This window comes from Neofelis nebulosa, chromosome X (assembly GCF_028018385.1).
Source record: "Neofelis nebulosa isolate mNeoNeb1 chromosome X, mNeoNeb1.pri, whole genome shotgun sequence".
Classification (NCBI taxonomy): Eukaryota; Metazoa; Chordata; class Mammalia; order Carnivora; family Felidae; genus Neofelis; species Neofelis nebulosa.
In genome coordinates, this window is record NC_080800.1 from 66,538,169 (window position 1) to 66,563,675 (window position 25,507).

The 25,507-nt window shown below is 37.7% G+C and overlaps 1 pseudogene; it reads right to left on the reverse strand.

Annotated features, from left to right (window-relative positions):
• Positions 1-3,442: 3,442 nt before the first annotated feature.
• On the reverse strand, positions 3,443-25,045 carry LOC131502088 (SUMO-conjugating enzyme UBC9-like; annotated as a pseudogene).
• Between the last annotated feature and the right edge of the window lie 462 nt (positions 25,046-25,507).

Consider the following 25,507-nt stretch of genomic DNA (forward strand, 5'->3'; position numbering starts at 1 on the left):
GGATCTTCAAATCGTGCTGCTTACTCCCTGGCTCCACCTTGCCTCTTTTCTGAAGCACCATCAGGGACTGACCTCTGGAACTTCAAACTCTGTGCTCTGCTCTTTATAAAAATCTGACAACATTGAAGCCCTCTCCTTTTTATCTCAACAGTGGTTTTGGGGAACAATTTTCTCGTGCAGTCCCTGTACATGTTTTCACTCTTTCTCTTTAGCTGCTTTCAGAGGGAGTGCTTTCTTTCACAAACTCTGATGCACTCTTTCTCTCCGTCATCACCCTCTCTGCAAAAACAGCTCTTTTCCCTCTGTGACACTGCAGCTCTTCTCTCCAATTCACCATTGTGCACCGCATACCTGCCTTTTTCTCTCTCTAAAATTATTCAGATTATTCTGTTAATCTTGAGATTGATTTCCCAGTTGTTCAAAATGGTTTGATGTTGCTCTGTGTTTGAGGGAGGAGACAAACCCAGGGTCTCTTTACTACTCCACCATCTTAACTCCTCCCTCTTCCATCGTTGTTTTAATTGGTATTTAATTGATCACATATGATGTGGAACATCTTTTTATATGCTTATTTGTCATCTCTCTTTTTTATTGAGGTGTCTGTTAAGGACTGGTACATTTTTTAATCAGGGTATTCATTTATTTGTTGAATTTTTAAATGATTTTTTAATATATTTTGGATAACAATCCTTCATCAGATGTGTCTTTTGCGCATGTTTTATCCCATTTTGTGGCTTGTCTTCTCATTTGTTTTTCTTAATTGTATTTCATAAATCAGAGGTTTTTAAATTAAATTAAGTCTAACCTATCAATTATTTGCTTTATGGACTGTGTATTTGGTGCTTATCCAAAAAGTCCCTACCATACACAAAGTCACCTGGGTTTTCTCCTGTTTTATCTTCTAGGAGTGCTATAGTTTTATATTTTGTATTTAGGCTTATTATCCACCTTGAGTTAATTTTGGGAAATATGTAAGGTCTGTATTTGGATTCTTATCAATTTGTGTGTGTGTGTGTGTGTGTGTGTGTGTATTTCCAGTTGTTCCAGCACCATTTGTTGAAATAACTATCATTATTCCATCGTACTTCTTTGCTCCTTTGTCAAAAATGAGTTCACTGTAATTATGTAGGTCTATTTATCAGCTCCTCATTCTGTTCTAGTGATTTATTTCTCTCTTCATTAGATAATGCTATACTGTATTAATTATTGTGTCTTTAGAGTAAGCTTGAAGTATTGTAGTGTCAGTCTTCTTATTTGTTCTTTCCCTGCAATATTGTGTTTATTCTTAATCACTTAACTCTTCATATTAATCTTAGAATCAGTGTGTCAATATCCACAAGATAACTGTTGGGATTTTCATTGGGATTTTGTTGAATAGGAATAACTGACAACATGGAGTCTCCCTATCCATGAACATGAATATCTCCCTAATTTACTTAGCATTTTGTTCATTCATCAGAGTATTGTAATTTTCCTTTTTTTTTTTTTTAATTTTTTTTTCAACGTTTTTTATTTATTTTTGGGACAGAGAGAGACATAGCATGAACGGGGGAGGGGCAGAGAGAGAGGGAGACACAGAATCGGAAACAGGCTCCAGGCTCTGAGCCATCAGCCCAGAGCCTGACGCGGGGCTCGAACTCACGGACAGCGAGATCGTGACCTGGCTGAAGTCGGACGCTTAACCGACTGCGCCACCCAGGCGCCCCTGTAATTTTCCTTTCATAGATCTTTTACATTTTTTATTATATTTATACATAAGAATCTCATTTTGGGAAGTGTTAAAGTAAATATTATTATGTATTTCCACTTATAATTGTCAGCATATAAAAATGATTCTCTTTTGTATATCAACCTTGAACCCTGCAACCTTGAAATAACTGCTTATTATTTCCAGATTCTTGTTGAGTTTTTTTTCACATTGTTGACTGTCAAAGGCAGTTTTATTTCTCCATTCCAAAACTGTATAACTTTTATTTCTTTCTCTTCTCCAATTATATTTGCTAGAATTCCCAGTATGATGTTGAAGATTATGAATAAACATATGTAAAAAATGATAACATACATAAAACATAAAAAGGAGTAATAAATGAGACAAAAGAGAAAAGAAAAAGAAAGAAAATTATCTTTTTTATTTTATTTAGAATGTGTTTGAACTTAAATTGCTATCAAATTAGTATAGACTGCTAATTTCATTCAGATATCATATATGAACCTCTTGGTAAACATACACTCAAAATCTATGACACATGCACAAAAAATAAAGGGAGAAGGCCAAAGATAATGCCATAGAAACTCATCAATCACAAAGAAAGAGAGCAAGGGAAAAAAAGAATTGAGAATAACTACAATAACAACCAGAAAACAATTAATAAAATGACAATAATCATACACTCATTGATAATTATTTTAAACGTAAATGACGTAAATGCTCTGACCAACAGATATGGGATAGTGAAATGGATAATAAAGATGTCCCATCTATATGATACCTAGAAGAAACTCACCTCAGACCTAAAAACACATTCAGACTGAAAGTGAAGGGCTATAAAAATATTCACTATGCATATGAAAGCAAAAAAGCTTATATAAGATATACATACTTATATAAGATAAAATAGACTTCAAAACAAAGAATGAAAAAAAAATAGACCATAATGAGACAAATATGATATGATGATAAATAGACCAATATATGGGTTTTTTTATTTTTTATTTTATTACTTTAGAGAGAGAAAGAGAGAACACAAGTTGGGGTTAGGGGCAGAGGTTGAGAGAAAGAAAGAATCCCAAGTAGGTTCCACACTCAGCACAAAGCCAGATGCAGCGCCCGATCCCACAACCCTGGAATCATGACCTGAGCCAAAATCAAGGGTCGGATGCTCAACCAACTGAGCCACCCAAGTGCCTCAATCTTTTAAAAATATATATAGCTTAAACTGCAACACAGGCAAATTCCATATAAAAACAAAGGAAGTGTTGCAGAAATTAGAGGTCAGCTGACTTTGGAACTGAGGTTAAGTAACATAACCCAAATTCAGAGGAGAATGAGGCAGGTTAGAGGCCAGCTGGAGGCTAAGTGCAGATCTAATTGGTGTGAAGCATTCCTGAATTTGCAATTAAAGGAATCTAGTTCAAGGGGGCTCATTGTATAAAAGTTTATAATGATACAGCTGTTAAATACTGACATCAATATTAAAATGAAAACAAGTTTTACATCACAATCAAATATACAAAAGACTTAGGAAGAGATCCTGTGTGAAAAACCAGGCACTTCAGTGAATCAAGAACTGTGTACCACTTGTGGAAATGTAAAATTGTGTACTCCCAATTCTCCACCCAGGTAATTGTAATTGAACAGAGCAATGTTAAATTTGCAAAACTGTTGTGCACAAATTCTTTCCAAACCAATCCCTTCCTTCTTATGATGCCACATGATCACCACTTATGAAGGTGCAAACTTCTTGGTTTGTGTTCAAACCTTCTCATACTGCACTGTTTTGGCAGTAAATCCTGTAAGCTTCTGCTTGAGTTGGGTTTGGGATACTTGGTTCATTTAGAAGGTCTTGTGTTCTTAAGATCTGCTTAATCATGAAGGCTTGCCTACAGTCTATGTCTTTAAAGATGGACAGACACAGTGTCTGATGGGTCCAAGTTGGGGCAAAACAGTGATAGTTCAAATTTGCATTGAGGGAGGTGAATTTTAACCTAAAAGCATCTGTAGTTTAAACAAGCCTCTTTCCAATGGAGTCTCTTTCTGGAATGGCATACTCCTAGTGCATGATGTTTATTGTGCCATTGAGATTTTTTGTTGGGACAGCAACAAAGCCAAACAGGTGGTCCTTTCTCCAGATTTTCTGCTTCTGGGTGATTCTACTGAGGGCAATCCCATATTAATCCAAAGTTCCTTTTGTGGCCAAGACCTGGTGAACAATATAGATGAGATGGTGGTGGTGATTTCTTTGTCTCAAGACTTCACCCCAAAGCACATTCTGTGGCCAAGTGATCAATCTTACAAGAGGGTATAACAATTGTACATATCTATGCACCTAACACTGGAGTGCCTAAATATATAAAGCAAATATTAATGGACATAAAGAGAGAAATTGTTGGTAATGCAAGAAAAATAGGGGACTTTAACACTTCACTTACAGAAATAGATAGATCATCCAGACAGAAAATCAACAAAGAAACAATGTCTTTGAATTACACATTGGACCACATGGACATAACAGATATATACAGAGCATTTCATCCAAAAATCCAAGAATTCACATACTTTTCAAGTGCACTTGGAACATTCTCCAGAATGCATCACGTAATAGGCCATAAAATAAACCTCAATAAATTTGAGAATATTTAAATCACACCATGCATCTTTTCTGATCACAACAGTATGAAACTAGAGATAATTCATAAGAAAAAGACTGGAAAAAACACAAACATGTGGAGAGTAAACAAAATGATAGTAAATAATTAATGGGTCAACAAAGCAATCAAAGAAAAAATTAAAAAATACCTGGACACAAATGAAAATGAAAACAAACTGGTCAAAATCTTTGGAACATAATAAAAATTGTCCAAAAAGGAAAGTGCATAGCAATGCAGGGATGCCTCAAGAAATAAGAAGAAGCTCAAATAAACAATCTAACATTACACCTAAAATAACTAGGGGAAAAAGGACAATAAAAACCCAAAGTGAGTAGAAAAGAGAAAATGATAAAAATCAGAGAAGAAATAAATAAATGCCACAGAGACTGAAAAAAAAGGTAGAAAAAAAACAATGAAATCAGAAGCTTATTCTTTTAAAAGATAAATAAATTTGAAAAACCTTTAGCCAGACTCATTAAGAAAAAAAAATTACCAAACTAAAGACAACCAGAAATGAGACAGGATTGAAGACAATCTTGATATCACAGGATTAGCAAGGATTGTAAGACAAAAGTGCAAAAAAAAATCATATTCAAAAAAATGAAAAACCTAGAATAAATGGCTAAATATATAGTAATCTTCAAAAACCAACCTGGAGAAAGTAGAAAATCCGAACATACAGATTACAAATAATAAAATTGAATCTATAAAGAAATAAAAGTCTAGGAGACGATGAATTCACAGGTGGATTCTACCAGTCATTTAAAGATTTAATATTTATTTTCAAACTATTCCAAAAAGTAGAAAAGAAAGCTTTCCTATGCAGTCTACAAAACCTGCACTACCCTGGTACCAAAACTAGACCAAGACATCATAAAAAAAGAGAAGAGTACAAGCTAATATGCCTGATGAACATAGATGAAAAAATTCTCAACAGAATACTAGCAAGTCATGTACAACAATACACTAAACAGATCATTCACCACAATCAGGTGGACTTTATTCTAGAGATAAAATCATGGCTCCTTTTTTGCAACTTAGTCAGAAGCACACAATATATCAGAACAAATTATAAAAATCATATGATCTTCTTAGTAGATTGAGAAAAAGCATTAGACAAAATTCAACATCTGTCATGATAAAAACTATCACCAAAATTAAGGTTGGAGGAAACCTACTTCAACATAATAAAGTCCATATATGAAAAGTTCACAGTTACTAGCACACTGAAAAGTGAAAAACTGAGTGTTCTCCTTCTAAGATTGGGAGCAAGACAAGGATTTCCACTCTTACCACTTTTATTCAACATGGTACTATAAGGTTTAGCCACAGCAATATGACAAGAAAAAGAAATAAGAGCCATCCATATTGGAAAACAAGTTAAACTATCACTATTTGCAGAAGACATGATACTATACATAGAAAACCGTAAGGACTCTACCAAGAAACTACTAAAATAAATGACTTCATTAGCATGTCAGGGCATAACTTTAATAACCAGAAATTGATAGCTTTTCTGTGCACTAATAATGAGGTATCAGAAAGAGAAATTAAAAAAATACATTATTTACAATTGCACAAAAAATAACATACCTAAGAATAAATTTAACCAAAGAGGTGATCTGTATTTTGAAAACTATAAAATATTGATGAAGGAGATTGATGGTGACAGAAACAAATGGAAAGATATCAATGCTCACGGATTGGAAGAATTAATATTGTTAAAATTTCCATATTACCCAAAGCAACCTACAGATTCAATGCAATCTCTATTAAAACACCAATGCCTTCTTCATAGAACTAGAACAAATAATACTAAAATCTTTATGATACAACAGAAAAAGACCCTGAATAACCAAAGCAATCTCAAGCAAGAAAAAAAAAACTACAGGTATCACAACACTAGATTTCAAGAGACACTATAAAGATGTAGTAAGCAAAATGGTATGATACTGGCACAAAAATAGGAACATAGATCAATAGAACAGAATAAAGACTCCAGAAATTAACCCACATTTATATGTCCAATCAATCTATGACAAAGGAGGCAAAAATACACAATGGGGAAAAGACAGTCTCATCAATAAATGGTGCTGGGAAAACTGGACAGCTACATTTAAAAGAATGAAATTGGATCAATTTCTTATACCATTTACAAAATAAACTCAAAATGGGTTATATACCTAAATGTGAGACATGAAATTAAAAATTCCAGAAGAGAACACAGGCAGTAATTTCTCTGACATTGGCCACAGCAACTTTTTCTAGATATGTCTCCTAAGGAAGGGAAACAAAAGCAATAACAAAGTATTGGGACTACTTCAAAATAAAAAGGTTTTGCACAGCAAAAGAAACTATCAACAAAACAAAAAGATAACCTGCCGAATGGGAGAAGATATTTGAAAATGATATATCTAATATGGGGTTAATATAGAAAATATTCAAAAAACTTATACAAGTCAACACCAAAAAAAAAAAAACACAAGAAATCTGATTAAAAAATGGGCAGGAAACTGAATAGAGACTTTTCTAAAGAAGACATACAGATGGTCAACAGATACGTGAAAAGATTCTCAACATCAGTAGTCATCAGGAAATGCAAATCAAAACCACAATGAGATATTACATTACACCAGTTAGAATAGCTAAAATAAAAATGACAAGAAATACCAAGTATTTGCAAAGATGTGAAGAAAAAGGAACCATCATCAACTATTGGTGGATATGTAAATACATACAGCCATTGTGGAGAGTGTAGAATGGCAGGTCCTAAAAATATCAAATATATAAATACCACATGATCCAATAATTCCTCTGTTGAATATTTATGGAAAGAAACTAAAGGAGCTAATTCAAAATGACATATGCACACCTATTTTTATTGCAGAATTATTTATAATAGTGAAGATATGGAAGCAACCCAAGTTTTCATCAATATATGATTAGATACGGAAGATGTGATACATACATATGTACATACACAATGGAATATTATGCAACAATAAAAAAGGATGACATTGTGCCATTTGAGACCAAATGGATGGACCTAGAAGGTATTATGCTAAGTGAAATAAGTAAGACTGTGAAAGACAAACACCATATAATTCCTCTCATAAGTTGAATCTAAAAAATATATAAAGAAAAAAAATCAAACCTATAAATACAAAGAACAAACTGAAGGTTGTCAGAGTGGCAGGTGTTGGGGGGTTAGGAAGAATGGCTGAAGGGGAGAGGGGGATAACAGGGTTGTGGTTATTGAATGAATAACTCATGGGAATAAAAGACACAGCATAGGGATTATGGTCAATAGTATTGTAATAGTGATGTAATGAGACAGTATCTACACTTGTAGTCAGCAAGCTGGTCAAATCCCTATGTTGTGCACCTGAAATTCATATAACATGGTGTGTCAACTCTACTCAAGTTTTTTAAAAGTTCAAAAAATAAAATAAATTAATTAATTAATAAAAAACATTAGAATTTATAAGAAGAATTGATTTTTACAAAAATGATAACTCTGTTCTGACTGAATAAATTCAATTCTGATTCAAGGACAAGTCAAAAATGAAATGTTGGAAATATATATTTCATGCTAATAGTAACCAAAATAGAGATAAGGTGGCTAAGCTAATAGCAGAAAAAAAAATGGACTTTCATTAAGTCACAGAACTTTACAGGAGAAAAAAGAATATTGTATGTTGATATCGATCAATAACATATAACAACTATAAACATGTATGCAACAACAGTACTCCATGATATATGAAGTAAAAATGGAAAGATCTGAATGGAGAAATAGATAGTAACAGTAGGTGCCTACAGTACTGTGTTTCAGTTATGGCCATAACAGGAAGACAGATCAATAACAAAATAGAGTACAAGAAAAACATATGATACTCAACAAATATATACAGAACACCAGCACTGTACATTAAATATTCCCATAGATAGATCACATCTTAGGCTACAAGTCTCAATAAATCTAAAGGATTATATTGTACAAGTATCTTCTCTGACCAAAATGAATTGAAACTAGAAATCATTTTGAAAAATGGAAAAGCAAAGGGGAGCCTGGTTGGCTCAGTTGGTTAAGTGTCCAACTCTTGATTTCATCTCAGGTCATGATCTCACAGTTCATGAGTTCAAGCCCCACATTGGGCTCTGCACTGACAGTGTAAGGCCTGCTTAAGATTTCCTCTCCCTCTCTCACTACCCCTCCTCTGCTTGTACTCTTTCTCTTTCTCTCAAAATAAATAAATAAACTTTAAAAAATGAAAATTAAAAAGTTCACAAATATGTGGAAATTACACAAATTACACTCTTTTAAATTTTTTTTTATTTATTTTTGGGACAGAGAGAGACAGAGCATGAACGGGGAAGGAGCAGAGAGAGAGGGAGACACAGAATCGGAAACAGGCTCCAGGCTCTGAGCCATCAGCCCAGAGCCTGACGCGGGGCTCGAACTCACGGACCGCGAGATCGTGACTTGGCTGAAGTTGGACGCTTAACCGACTGCGCCACCCAGGCGCCCCTCTTTTAAATTTTTTAATGGGTATTTGTTTTTGAGAGAGGAAGAGAGCATGAGTGGAGGAGGGGCAGAAAGAGAGGAAGACACAGAATGCGAAGCAGGCTCTAGGCTCTGAGCTGTCAGCACAGAATCCAACATAGGGCTCAAACCCATGAACTGTGAGATCATAACCTGAGGTGAAATCGGAGGTTTAACAGACTTAGTCACCCAGGTGCCCCCACAAATTATTCTTAAATAATCAATGGGTCAAAGAAGAAATGAAAAGGGAAATTAGAAGCACTTACAAGAAATTAAAACTAACACACAATATACCAAAACCTATGAGATTCAATGGGAGCATTTCTCAGAGGAAATGTACAATTATAAATGTTTACAGTAAAGAAAAAAAAATCCCAAATCATTAACCCAACTAATCTAACTTTACAACATCTGGACCTGGAAAGAGAAAAGCTAGCCAAACTTAAAACTACCAGAATTATGAAAGTAATAAGAATCAGAGAAAAGATGAATGAAATAAACAATGTAAAGAATAAATATATTTTTAAAAATTTTTTAATGTTTATTTATTTTTGAGACAGAGAAAGAGCATGAATGAGGGAGGGGCATAGAGAGAAGGAGACACAGAATCTGAAGCAGGCTCCAGGTTCTGAGCTGTCAGCACAGAGCCTGACGCGGGGCTCGAAATCACAAACCGTGAGATCACGACCTGAGTTGAAGTCAGACGCTTAACTGACTGAGCCACCCAGGTGCCCCAAGAATAAATAAAATTTAAAATATTTCATTGAAAGTAATTGACCAAATTGGCACACTTTTAAGTAGATGGGTAACACAAAAAAGGGAATACAAAATTTACTAAAATCAGAAATAAAAAGGACATTACTACTGATTACAAAAACAAAAATAATTATAATACAATAATATAAACAATTTTATGTTAACAAATTTTATAACCTTGATAAAATGGACAAATTCCTAAAAACACATATACTATCAAAATTAAAAGGAGAAATAATAGAAAATCTTAAAAAGACATATAATACATACATGAATGAAATCAACAGTCAAATACCTCACAACAAAGAAAAACCATAATCCATATAGACTTAACTATTAAGTTCTACCAAATTTTTTATTAATTTTATCTTATTTTGGGAGATACAGAGACAGCACGAATTGGGGAAGGGCAGAGAGAAAGAGACAGACACACAGACAGACAGAATCCCAAGCAGGCTCAGCACTGCCAGCACAGAGCCTGATGTGGGCCTCGAAACCATGAAACCCTGAGATTATGACCTGAGCTGAGATCAAGAGTGGGATGCTTAACTGACTGAGCCACCCAGGCGCCCCAAGTTCTACTAAAATTTTTAAAGAATTAACACCAATTTCTTCCAAAATATTTCAAAAATTAAAAAAAGAGGGAACACTTTCCAACTTACTCTTTGAGATGTATCTGGATAGCAAACAAATACATCAAAAGAATAGAAAATTATAAACCAATTTTCCTTATGAATATAGATAGGTACAAATACCTCCAAGAAAGCACTAGCAGACCAAATACAGTAGCATATTAGATTATATGTCATTGCAATGTGGATTTTATTTCAGAATGCAATAGTAATTTGACATGAAAAAATAATTTATTTAATACATTACATTAATTCAGTGGAGGGGAAAAGTCACATAATCATCTTCATTGATGCAGAAAAGCTGTTGGACAAAAGACAATGCACTTTCTTTTTTTTTTCTTCTTATGTTCTTCATTTAGCAAAATGCATGCTTTAGTATACAGTTTCATGAGACTTGAAAAATTCATACAGGGGAGAGAGGGAAGATGGCGGTGTAGGAGGACGCTGGACTCACCACGTGTCCTGCTGATCACTTAGATTCCACCCACACCTGCCTAAATAACCCAGAAAACCGCCAGAGGATTAGCAGAACGGAGTCTCCGGAACCAAGCACAGACAAGAGGCCCACGGAAGAGGGTAGGAAGGGAGGCGAGGCGGTGCGCGCTCCACGGACTGGCGGGAGGGACCTGGGGTGGAGGGGCGACTTGCCAGCCAAGCAGAGCCTCCGAGTCTGGCTGGCAAAAGCGGAGGGCCCAGACGGACTGTGTTCTGACAGCAAGCCCGACTTAGCGTCTGGGAGGTCAGAAGTTAACAGCTCTGCACAGAAAGCGGGAAGGCTGGAGGACAAAGGGAGGGAGAGCTGCTGAGCCCCCAGACAACAGAGCTCAGTTTGGTGGGGAACAAAGGCGCTCGCCAGCACCATCTCACCTGCCCATCCCCCAGCCAAAATCCCAAAGGGAACCAGTTCCTGCCAGGGAACTTGCTCCCTCCGCACAAACACCCAACTCTGTGCTTCTGTGGAGGCAAATCTCTGGCAGCGGATCTGACTCCCTCCCACTGCCACAGGGCCCCTCCAGAAGTGGATCACCTAAGGAGAAGCGAGCTAAGCCTACCCCTCCTGCCCCCGTTCACCTTGCCTACCCACCCCAGCTAATACGCCAGATCCCCAGCACCACAAGCCTGGCAGTGTGCAAGTAGCCCAGACGGGCCACGCCACCCCACAGTGAATCCTGCCTCTAAGAGAGGGGAAGAGAAGGCACACACCAGTCTGACTGTGGCTCCAGCGGTGGGCTGGGGGCAGCCATCAGGTTGGACTGCGGCCCCGCCCACCAACTCCAGTTATACACCACAGCACAGGGGAAGTGCCTTGCAGGTCCTCACCACTCCAGGGACTATCCAAAATGACCAAACGGAAGAATTCCCCTGAGAAGAATCTCCAGGAAATAACAACAGCTAATGAACTGATCAAAAAGGATTTAAATAATATAACAGAAAGTGAATTTAGAATAATAGTCATAAAATTAATCGCTGGGCTTGAAAACAGTATAGAGGACAGCAGACAATCTCTTGCTACAGAGATCAAGGGACTAAGGAACAGTCACGAGGAGCTGAAAAGCGCTTTAAACGAGATGCAAAACAAAATGGAAACGACGACGGCTCGGATGGAAGAGGCAGAGGAGACAATAGGTGAACTAGAAGGTAAAGTTATGGAAAAAGCGGAAGCTGAGAAAAAGAGAGATAAAAAAATCCAGGAGTATGAGGGGAAAATTAGAGAACTAAGTGATACACTAAAAAGAAATAATATATGCATAATTGGTATCCCAGAGGAGGAAGAGAGAGGGAAAGGTGCTGAAGGGGTACTTGAAGAAATTATAGCTGAGAACTTCCCTGAACTGGGGAAGGAAAAAGGCATTGAAATCCAAGAGGCACAGAGAACTCCCTCAGAAGTAACTTGAATCGATCTTCTGCACGACATATCATAGTGAAACTGGCAAAATACAAGGATAAAGAGAAAATTCTGAAAGCAGCAAGGGATAAACGTGCCCTCATATATAAAGGGAGACTTATAAGACTCGTGACTGATCTCTATTTTGAAACGTGGCAGGCCAGAAAGAATTGGCATATCTTCAGTGTGCTAAACAGAAAAAATATGCAGCCGAGAATCCTTTATCCAGCAAGTCTGTCATTTAGAATAGAAGGAGAGATAAAGGTCTTCCCAAACAAAAACTGAAGGAATTTGTCACCACGAAACCAGCCCTACAAGAGATCCTAAGGGGGATCCTGTGAGACAAAGTACCAGAGATATCACTACAAGCATAGAACATACAGATATCACAATGACTCTAAACCCGTATCTTTCTATAATAACACTGAATGTAAATGGATTAAATGCACCAACCAAAAGACATAGGGTATCAGAATGAATAAAAAAAACAAGACCCATCTATTTGCTGTCTACAAGACACTCGTTTTAGATCTGAGGACACCTTTAGATTGAGAATGAGGGGATGGAGAACTATTTATGATGCTACTGGAAGCCAAAAGAAAGCTGGAGTAGCCATACTTATATCAGACAAACTAGACTTTAAATTAAAGGCTGTAACAAGAGATGAAGAAGGACATTATATAATAATTACAGGGTTTATCCATCAGGAAGAGCTAGCAATTATAAATGTCTATGCGCCGAATACCGGAGCCCCCAAATATATAAAACAATTAGTCATAAACAAAAGCAACCTTATTGATAAGAATGTGGTAATGGCAGGGGACTTTAACACTCCACTTACAGAAATGGATAGATCATCTAGACACATAGTCAATAAAGAAACAAGGGCCCTGAATGATACTTTGGATCAGATGGACTTGACAGATATATTTAGAACTCTGCATCCCAAAGCAACAGAATATACTTTCTTCTCGAGTGCACATGGAACATTCTCCAAGATAGATCATATACTGGGACACAAAACAGCCCTTCATAAGTATATAGGAATTGAAATTATACCATGCATACTTTCAGACCACAATGCTATGAAGCTTGAAATCAACCACAGGAAAAAGTCTGGAAAACCTCCAAAAGCATGGAGGTTAAAGAACACCCTACTAAAGAATGAGTGGGTCAACCAGGCAATTAGAGAAGAAATTAAAAAATATAGGGAAACAAAAGAAAATGAAAATACAACAATCCAAACGCTTTGGGATGCAGCGAAGGCAGTCCTGAGAGGAAAATACATTGCAATCCAGGCCTATCTCAAGAAACAAGAAAAATCCCAAATACAAAATCTAACAGCACACCTAAAGGAAATAGAAGCAGAACAGCAAAGACAGCCTAAACCCAGCAGAAGAAGAGAAATAATAAAGATCAGAGCAGAAATAAACAATATAGAATCTACAAAAAACTGCAGAGCAGATCAACGAAACCGAGAGTTGGTTTTTTGAAAAAATAAACAAAATTGACAAACCTCTAGCCAGGCTTCTCAAAAAGAAAAGGGAGATGACCCAAATAGATACAATCATGAATGAAAATGGAATTATGACAACCAATCCCTCAGAGATACAAACAATTATCAGGGAATACTATGAAAAATTATATGGCAACAAATTGGACAACCTGGAAGAAATAGACAAATTCCTAAACACCCACACGCTTCCAAAACTCAATCAGGAGGAAATAGAAAGCTTGAACAGACCCATAACCAGCAAAGAAATTGAATCGGTTATCAAAAATCTCCCAACAAATAAGAGTCCAGGACCAGATGGCTTCCCAGGGGAGTTCTAGCAGATGTTTAAAGCAGAGATAATACCTATCCTTCTCAAGCTATTCCAAGAAATAGAAAGGGAAGGAAAACTTCCAGACTCATTCTATGAAGCCAGTATTACTTTGATTCCTAAACCAGACAGAGACCCAGTAAAAAAAGAGAACTACAGGCCAATATCCCTGATGAATATGGATGCAAAAATTCTCAATAAGATACTAGCAAATCGAATTCAACTGCATATAAAAAGAATTATTCACCATGATCAAGTGGGATTCATTCCCGGGCTGCAGGGCTGGTTCAACATTCGCAAATTGATCAACGTGATACATCACATTAACAAAAAAAAAAAGAGAAGAACTATATGATCCTGTCAATCGATGCAGAAAAGGTCTTTGACAAAATCCAGCACCCTTTCTTAATAAAAACCCTTGAGAAAGTCGGGATAGAAGGAACATACTTAAAGATCATAAAACCCATTTATGAAAATCACACAGCTAACAGCATCCTCAACGGGGAAAAACTGAGAGCTTTTTCTCTGAGATCAGGAACACGACAGGGATGCCCACTCTCACCGCTGTTGTTTAACATAGTGTTGGAAGTTCTAGCATCAGCAATCAGACAACAAAAAGAAATCAAAGGCATCAAAATTGGCAAAGATGACGTCAAGCTTTCGCTTTTTGCAGATGACATGATGTTATACATGGAAAATCCGATAGACTCCACCAAAAGTCTGCTAGAACTGATACATGAATTCAGCAAAGTTGCAGGATACAAAATCAATGTACAGAAATCAGTTGCATTCTTATACACTAATAATGAAGCAACAAAAAGACAAATAAAGAAACGGATCCCATTCACAATTGCACCAAGAAGCATAAAATACCAAGGGATAAATCTAACCAAAGATGTAAAAGATCTGTATGCTGAAAACTATAGAAAGCTTACGAAGGTAATTGAAGAAGATAAATGGAAAGACATTCCCTGCTCATGGATTGGAAGAATAAATATTGTCAAAATGTCAATACTACCCAAAGCTATCTACACATTCAATGCAATCCCAAGCAAAATCGCACCAGCATTCTTCTCGAAACTAGAACAAGCCATCCTAAAATTCATATGGAACCACAAAAGGCCCCGAATAGCCAAAGTAATTTTGAAGAAGAAGACCAAAGCAGGAGGCATCACAATCCCAGACTTTAGCCTCTACTACAAAGCTGTCATCATCAAGACAGCATGGTATTGGCACACAAACAGACACATAGACCAACGGAATAGAATAGGAACCCCAGAACTAGACCCACAAACGTATAGCTAACTAATCTTTGACAAAGCAGGAAAGAACATCCAATGGAAAAAAGACAGTCTCTTTAACAAATGGTGCTGGGAGAACTGGACGGCAACAGGCAGAAGGTTGAAACTAGACCACTTTCTCACACCATTCACAAAAATAAACTCAAAGTGGATAAAGGACCTGAATGTGAGACAGGAAACCATCAAAACCCTAGAGGAGAAAGCGGGGAAAAACCTCTCTGGCCTCAGCTGCAGCAATCTCTTACTTGACACATCCCCAAAGGCAAGGGAATTAAAAGCAAAAGTGAATTACTGGGACCTTATGAAGATAAAAAGCTTCTGCACAGCAAAGGAAACAACCAACAAAACTAAAAGGCAACCAATGGAATGGGAAAAGATATTTGCAAATGACATATCGGACAAAGGGCTAGTATCCAAAATCTATAAAGAACTCACCAAGCTCCACACCCGAAAAACAAATAACCCAGTGAAGAAATGGGCAGAAAACATGAATAGACACTTCTCTAAAGAAGACATCCTGATGGCCAACAGGCACATGAAAAGATGTTCAACGTCGCTCCTCATCAGGGAAATACAAATCAAAACCACACTCAGATATCACCTCACGCCAGTCATAGTGGCCAAAATAAACAAATCAGGAGACTATAGATGCTGGAGAGGATGTGGAGAATTGGGAACCCTCTTGCACTGTTGGTGGGAATGCAAATTGGTGCAGCCGCTCTGGAAAGCAGTGTGGAGGTTCCTCAGAAAATTAAAAATAAACCTACCCTATGATCCAGCAATAGCACTGCTAGGGATTTACCCAAGGGATATAGGAGTACTGATGCATAGGGGCACTTGTACCCCAATGTTTATAGCAGCACTCTCAACAATAGCTAAATTATGGAAAGAGCCTAAATGTCCATCAAGTGATGAATGGATAAAGAAATTGTGGTTTATATACACAATGGAGTACTACGTGGCAATGAGAAAGAATGAAATATGGCCCTTTGTAGCAACGTGGATGGAACTGGAGAGTGTGATGCTAAGTGAAATAAGCCATGCAGAGAAAGACAGATACCATATGGTTTCACTCGTACGTGGATCCTGAGAAACTTAACAGAAACCCATGGGGGAGGGGAAGGAAAAAAAAAGAGGTTAGAGTGGGAGAGAGCCAAAGCATAAGAGACTGTTAAAAACTGAGAACAAACTGAGGTTTGATGGTGGGTGGGAGGGAGGGGAGGGTTGGTGATGGGTACTGAGGAGGGCACCTTTTGGGATGAGCACTGGGTGTTGTATGGAAACCAATTTGACAATAAATTTCATATATTAAAAAAAAAAAAGAAAAATTCATACAGTTATGTAACCATCACCACAATCAAGATATGGAAAGTTTGCATCTTGCCAAAAATTGGCCTTGCTCCCTTTATAGTCACCCATTCTTCCCACTGCAGCCCTGATAAGAAACTTCTTGTTTTCTGACCCTGAAAGTTTGATAGCTTTATGTTTTCATTTTGTATATTTATTTAAATTCTGTTATATATTTTTTTCTTGAGAATTCCTTTTTGACCCATGAATTAACTAGATATGTGTTGTTTATTTTCCAATTTCTTAGAGATTTTCCTGTGATTGTTCTATTATTGATTTCTAGAGTTTTATTTCATTATTTTCAGTACACGTTCAGTTTGGTTTAAATTCTTTAAATTTGTTAAGGTTTATTTTATGATAAAAAACATAGCTGATTTTACTGGATGTCATGTGAATTTGAACAGAGTGTGTAGTCTTCTATTTGGGGATAGAATGTTGGATAATACACACACATACACGCACACACACTAAACTAGGAATAGAAGGGAATTTTTTCAAACTGACAAAGGACATTTATGAAAAACTGACAGATAAAATCATACCCAAACTTAAAGCTCCCTCCCTGTGATTAGAAACCATTCAAGGATGTCTACTTTCACTACTGCTATTCACAACAGCATTACACTGTAAGTGCTAACCAAAGCACGTAGATAAGAAAAATAAATAAAAAGCATCCAAATTGGAATGGAAAGTAAAACTACCTGTATTCACACAAGGCATCTTATATATATATATATAAATTCCTAAAGAATTAATTTAAAAAAGTATTAAGTTCTGGTTCAAGATGGAAATATAGGAAGATCCTAAACTCATCTTCTCACATGGGCATACCGAACCTTCAGCTACATGTGGAGCAATTTCCCTTGAAAGAATCCCTAATTCAAGTTAGGCAACTTGTATACATTATGTGAATAAGGGGAAAAAATGAAATGGGTAAGATAGGCTGAGACACAATCTTGCCATAAATTCACCCACAGCAAGGTGACCCATGACAGGAGGTGGGGATGGGGGGAGGAGCTTAAATGCAGAACTTCTCCCTGAGAAGCAAAGGGTTTGAACCACACATCTGGAATCCCAATGTTAAGACCTGCAGCTGTGAAATGATCCTCCAAATATCTATCTTTAAAATCTGACAGAGCTTGAGTCCATAAGATCCACAAGGTAATGGGACACTAAGAAACAGTTCTTAAGGGATTTGTCGGGACTTACATTCGTATACCCCAGAGCCTAGCACAGTGGCAGCCAATTCTAATTAAACACACATCTAGAGGCAGACTACAATTCTCTCCAGACACTGGAGAGACTGGCTGACACCAACTTTGTACTCTCCCTGTGCCCCATGTTACTCCAAGGTCAATAGTTACCAAGAAAAGAAACTGTATCTGGTTTTTGTGACTGCCACCCAGGGAACACATCCATTGACAGTATGGTTCTGGTGGCTAGAAAGGCTTGTGTTCATGGGTTCAATATAAAGGTAACAAAGAGAGAGTTTTTAACTGGCTATTATCTCCAGGGCTCTGCAAAAAGGAATACAGAAGCACCCATCTTCCAGAGACAGAGATATATTTTCATATTTTTAAATTTATTGCTGGAGGGTATAACCTCCAATAAGCCTGGACCTAGGTGATGTCTGAGAACATCCCTCTGGGGACACTGAGATGACTTATCAATTATTGTAAACCACTAAGGATAAGGGAGTCCTGTTGACAATCATAATATTTGAGAGACAACCAAGAGTTCGGGCACGGTTGAATGAAAGAGCTCATATCTTACAAGAGACGCACATTCAAGACTGGGAGAGGAGGCTGCATCATCTAATAAATAGAAACTACACACACAGTCAAGGAAAATGAAGAAACAGAAAAAAATGTTCTCAATGAAAGAACAAGATACTCAGAAAAAAAGGAATTAATTAAATGGAGAGAAGTGACTTACCTGATAAAACATTCCAATTAAAGGTAATATTCATACTAATGTCAGATCAATGAAAGAAAATGTAATAATTTCCAAAAAAAGATATGAAATATAAAGACATACCAAGTAGAAATCACAGAGCTTAAAAATACAATAAATGAACTGAAAATAAAACACAAGAGCTCAACAGCATACTGGATGAAGTAGAATAAAGGACCAGTGAATTCAAACACAGAGCAGTCATCCAATCAGAGAAGAAGGAGAAGGAGAATGAGAAGGAGAAGGAGAAAGAAGAAAAGGAGAAGGAGAATGGAGTGAAGATAGCTTAAAGGACTTATGGGACAACAACAAGTCAAATAACATTCACATTATATGTGTTCCAGAAGGAGAAGAGAGAGATAAAGGGGAAGAAAAAGTATTTGAAGAAATAACGACTGTAAACTACCATAAACAGGGGAAAGAAAGAGAATATTAGATCCAAGAAGTCTACAGAGTTCTAAAAAAGATGAACCCAAGGAGGAGACTCACACAAAGATATTGTATTTTTTTACCTGATATTAAGGCTGATTATAAAACTATATTAAGCAATACACCATGGAATTGGCAAAACAACAGACAAACAGTTCAATGGAAGAAAATACACAGACAATAAATACATCCATACATTTATGGACAACTAATATTTATTTATTTTTTTTCAATATATGAAATTATTGTCAAATTGGTTTACATACAACACCCAGTACTCATCCCAAAAGCCATCCTCAATACCCATCACCCACCCTCCCCACCCTCCCACCCCTCATTAATCCTCAGTTTGTTCTCAGTTTTTAAGAGTCTCTCATGCTTTGGCTCTCTCCCACTCTAACCTCTTTTTTTTCCCTTCCCCTCCCCCATGGGTTTCTGTTACGTTTCTCAGGATCCACATAAGAGTGAAACCATATGGTATCTGTCTTTCTCTGTATGGCTTATTTCACTTAGCATCACACTCTCCAGTTCCATCCACGTTGCTACAAAGGGCCATATTCCATTCTTTCTCATTGCCACGTAGTACTCCATTGTGTATATAAACCACAATTTCTTTATCCATTCATCAGTTGATGGACATTTAGGCTTTTTCCACAATTTGGCTATTGTTGAGAGTGCTGCTATAAACATTGGGGTACAAGTGCCCCTATGCATCAGTACTCCTGTATCCCTTGGATAAATTCCTAGCAGTGCTATTGCTGGGTCATAGGGTAGGTTTATTTTTAATTTTCTGAGGAACCTCCACACTGCTTTCCAGAGCGGCTGCACCAATTTGCATTCCCACCAACAGTGCAAGAGGATTCCCAATTCTCCACATCCTCTCCAGCATCTATAGTCTCCTGATTTGTTTATTTTGGCCACTCTGACTGGCGTGAGGTGATATCTGAGTGTGGTTTTGATTTGTATTTCCCTGATGAGGAGCGATGTTGAACATCTTTCCATGTGCCTGTTGGCCATCAGGATGTCTTCTTTAGAGAAGTGTCTATTCATGTTTTCTGCCCATTTCTTCACTGGGTTATTTGTTTTTCGGGTGTGGAGTTTGGTGAGTTCTTTATAGATTTTGGATACTAGCCCTTTGTCCGATATGTCATTTGCAAATATCTTTTCCCATTCCATTGGTTGCCTTTTAGTTTTGTTGATTGTTTCCTTTGCTGTGCAGAAGCTTTTTATCTTATAAGGTCCCAGTAATTCACTTTTGCTTTTAATTCCCTTGCCTTTGGGGATGTGTCGAGTAAGAGATTGCTATGGCTGAGGTCAGAGAGGTCTTTTCCTGTTTTCTCCTCTAAGGTTTTGATGGTTTCCTGTCTCACATTCAGGTCCTTTATGCATTTTGAATTTATTTTTGTGAATGGTATGAGAAAGTGGTCTAGTTTCAACCTTCTGCATGTTGCCGTCCAGTTCTCCCAGCACCATTTATTAAAGAGACTGTCTTTTTTCCATTGGATGTTCTTTCCTGCTTTGTCAAAGATTAGTTGGCCATACGTTTGTGGGTCTAGTTCTGAGGTTTCTATTCTATTCCGTTGGTCTATGTGTCTGTGTGCCAATACCATGCTGTCTTGATGATGACAGCTTTGTAGTAGAGGCTAAAGTCTGGGATTGTGATGCCTCCTGCTTTGGTCTTCTTCAAAATTATTTGGCTATTCGGGGCCTTTTGTGGTTCCATATGAATTTTAGGATGGCTTGTTCTAGTTTCGAGAAGAATGCTGGTGCGATTTTGCTTGGGATTGCATTGAATGTGTAGATAGCTTTGGGTAGTATTGACATTTTAACAATATTTATTCTTCCAATCCATGGGCATGGAATGTTTTCCCATTTCTTTATATCTTTCCTCAATTTCCTTCAAAAGCTTTCTATAGTTTTCAGCATACAGATCTTTTACATCTTTGGTTAGATTTATCCCTAGGTATTTTATGCTTCTTGGTGCAATTGTGAATGGGATCCGTTTCTTTATTTGTCCTTCTGTTGCTTCATTATTAGTGTATAAGAATGCAACTGATCTGTACATTCATTTTGTATCCTGCAACTTTACTGAATTCATGTATCATTCTAGCAGACTTTTGGTGAAGTCTATCGGATTTTCCATGTATAATATCATGTCATCTGCAAAAAGTGAAAACGTGACTTCATCTTTGCCAATTTTGATGCCTTTAATTTCCTTTTGTTGTCTGATTGCTGATGCTAGCACTTCCAACACTGTGTTAAACAACAGCGGTGAGAGTGGACATCCCTATTATGTTCCTGATCTCAGGGAAAAAGTCTGTTTTTCCCCATTGAGGATGATGTTAGCTGTGGGCTTTTCATAAATGGGTTTTATGATCTTTAAGTATGTTCCTTCTATCCCGACTTTCTGGAGGGTTTTTATTAAGAAATGGTGCTGGATTTTGTTAAATGCCTTTTCTGCATCGATTGACAGTATCATATGGTACTTATCTTTCCTTTTATTAATGTGATGTATCACGTTAATTGATTTCTTAATGTTGAACCAGCCCTGCATCCCAGGAATGAATCCCACTTGATCATGGTGAATAATTCTTTTTATATGCAGTTGAATTCGATTTGCTTGTATCTTATTGAGAATTTTTGCATCCATATTCATCAGGGATATTGGCCTGTAGTTCTCTTTTTCTACTGGGTCTCTGCCTGGTTTAGGAATCAAAGTAATACTGGCTTCATAGAATGAGTCTGGAAATTTTCTTTCCCTTTCTGTTTTTTGGAATAGCTTGAGAAGGATAGGTATTATCTCTGCTTTAAACGTCTGGTAGAACTCCCCTGGGAAGCTATCTGGTCCTGGACTCTTATTTGTTGGGAGATTTTTCATGACCGATTCAATTTCTTCGCTGGTTATGGGTCTGTTCAAGCTTTCTATTTCCTCCTGATTGAATTTTGGAAGAGTGTGGGTGTTTAGGAATTTGTCCATTTCTTCCAGGTTGTCCAGTTTGTTGGAATATAATTTTTCATTGTATTCCCTGATAATTGCTTGTATCTCTGAGGGATTGGTTGTCATAATTCCATTTTCATTCATGATTGTATCTATTTGGGTCATCTCCCTTTTCTTTTTGAGAAGCCTGGCTAGAGGTTTGTCAATTTTGTTTATTGTTTCAAAAAAGCAACTCTTGGTTTCGTTGATTTGCTCTACAGTTTTTTGTAGATTCTATATTGTTTATTTCTGCTCTGTTATTTATGATTTCTCTTCTTCTGCTGGGTTTAGGCTGTCTTTGTTATTCTGCTTCTATTTCCTTTAGGTGTGCTGTTAGATTTTGTATTTGGGATTTTTCTTGTTTCTTAGGTAGGCCTGGATTGCAATGTATTTTCCTCCCAGGACTGCCTTCGCTGCATTCCAAAGTGTTTGGATTGTTGTATTTTCATTTTCATTTGTTCCCATATATTTTTTAATTTCTTCTCTAATTGCCTGGTTGACCCACTCATTTGTTAGTAGGGTGTTCTTTAACCTCCATGCTTTTGGAGGTTTTCCAGACTTTTTCCTGTGGTTGATTTCAAGCTTCATAGCATTGTGGTCTGAAAGTGTGCATGGTATCTTCCCAATTCTTTTATACTTATGAAGCACTGTTTTGTGACCCAGTAATTGATCTATCTTGGAGAATGTTCCATGTGAACTCGAGAAGAAAGCATATTCTGTTGCTTTGGGATGCAGAGTTCTAAATATATCTGTCAAGTCCATCTGATCCAAAGTATCATTCAGGGCCCTTGTTTCTTTATTGACTATGTGTCTAGATGATCTATCCATTTCTGTAAGTGGAGTGTTAAAGTCCCCTGCAATTACCACATTCTTATCAATAAGGTAGCTTATGTTTGTGAGTAATTGTTTTATATATTTGGGGGCTCCTGTATTCGGTGCATAGACATTTATAATTGTTAGCTCTTCCTGATGGATAGACCCTGTGATTATTATATAATGCCCTTCTTCACCTCTTGTTACAGCCTTTAATTTAAAGCCTAGTTTGTCTGATATAAGTATGGCTGCTCCAGCTTTCTTTTGATTTCGTGGCATGATAAATATTTTTCCATCCCCTCATTCTCAATCTGAAGGTGTCATCAGGTCTAAAATGAGTCTCTTGTAGACAGCAAATAGATGGGTCTTGTTTTTTTTTTATCCATTCTGATACCCTATGTCTTTTGGTTGTTGCATTTAGTCCATTTACATTCAGTGTTATTATAGAAAGATATGGGTTTAGAGTCATTGTGATGTCTGTGGGTTTCATGGTTGTAGCGATGTCTCTGGTACTTTGTCTCACAGGATCCCTCTTAGGATCTCTTGTAGGGCTGGTTTAGTGGTGACAAATTCCTTCATTTTTTGTTTGTTTGGGAAGACTTTTATCTCTCCTTCTATTCTAAATGACAGACTTGCTGGATAAAGGATTCTCGGCTGCATTTTTTTTTCCTGTTCACCACATTGAAGATCTCCTGCCATTCCTTTCTGGCCTGCCAAGTTTCAGTAGAGAGATCAGTCACGAGTCTTATAGGTCTCCCTTTATATGTTAGAGCACGTTAATCCTTAGCTGCTTTCAGAATTTTCTCTTTATCCTTGTATTTTGCCAGTTTCACTATGATATGTCGTGCAGAAGATCGATTCAAGTTATGTCTGAGGGGAGTTCTTTGTGCCTCTTGGATTTCAATGCCTTTTTCCTTCCCCAGTTCAGGGAAGTTCTCAGCTATGATTTCTTCAAGTACACCTTCAGCACTTTTCCCTCTCTCTTCCTCCTCTGGAATACCAATTATGCATATATTATTTCTCTTTAGTGCATCACTTAGTTCTCTAATTTTCCCCTCATACTCCTGGATTTTTTAATCTCTCTTTTTCTCAGCTTCTTCTTTTTCCATAATTTTATGTACTAGTTCACCTATTCTCTCCTCTGCCTCTTCAATCCGAACCATAGTTGTCTCCATTTTATTTTGCAGATCATTAATAGCAATTTTTAGCTCCTCCTGGCTCTTCCTTAGTCCCTTGATCTTTGTAGCAATACATTCTCTGCTGTCCTTTATACTGTTTTCAAGTCCAGCGATTAATTTTATGACTATTATTCTAAATTCACTTTCTGTTATATTGTTTAAATCATTTTTGATTAGTTCATTAGCCGTTGTTATTTCCGGAACATTTTTCTGAGGGGAATTCTTCCTTTTTGTTATTTTGGATAGTCCCTGGAGTGGTTCGGGACTGTGGGGCACTTCCCCTGTGCTGTCTTGAATAACTTGTGTTGGTGGGCAGGGCCACCGTCAGACCTGATGTCTGCCCCCAGGCCACTCCTGGGGCCACTGTCAGACTGGTGTGTGTCTTCTCTTCCCCTCTCCTAGGGGCGGGATTCACTGTGGGGTGGCGTGGCCTGTCTGGGCTACTTGCACACTGCCAGGCTTGCGGTGCTGGGGATCTGGCGTATTAGCTGGCATGGATTGGCAAGGTGCACAGGGGCGGGAGGGGCAGGCTCAGCTTGCTTTTCCTTCAGAGATCAGCTTCAGGAGGGGCCCTGTGGCACAGGGAGAGAGTCAGACCTGCCGGAGGGATGGATCCGCAGAAACACGTGTTCAGTGTTTGCCCAGTGCAATCAAGTTCCCTGGCAGGAACTGGTTCCCTTTGGGATTTTGGCTGGGGAATGGGCGAGGGAGATGGTGCTGGCTAGCGCCTTTGTTCCCTGCCAAGCTGTGCTCTATCATCTGGGGCTCAACAACTCTCCCTCCCGTCCTCCAGCCCTCCCGTTCTCCGAGCAGAGCTGTTAACTTATAACCTTCCAGATGTTAAGTCCCGCTTGCTATCAGAATACACTCCGTCCGTCCCCTCCACTTTTGCCAGCCAGACTCGGGGGTCTGCTTTGCCTGCGGGCAGCCCCTCTGCCCGGCTCCCTCCCACCAGTCTGTGTAGGACGTTCCGCCTCTCCGCCCTTCCTACCCTCTTCAGTGGACCTCTTGTCTACCCTTGCTTCTGGAGAATCCATTCTGCTAGTCTTCTGGTGATTTTCTGGGTTAGTTAGGCAGGTGTGGGTGGAATCTAAGTGATCCGCAGGACGCAGTGAGCTCAGCGTCCTCCTATGCCGCCCTGGACAACTAATTTTTAACAAATACACAAAGATGATACTGAAATGATAGAATGATCTTTTCTATAAATGGTGCTGTAACAATTGGATATCCAAGTGCAAAAAGAAAGAAAGAAAGAAAAAAGAAGAAAGAAGAAAATAACTTGAATTTATTCCTCATACCATAAATAAAATTTAATTCAAAATGAAACATAGACCTAAATGCAACCCTTAAAACTGTGAAATGTCTAGACCAAAGCATGGAACAAAACCTTTGTGATACTAGGTTAGAAAATTTCTTTGATGTGATAACAAAATAGCAAATCCACAAAAAATAGATTGAGATTCAACAAAATTTTAGTACTCTTTTCTCCAAAAGTTTTT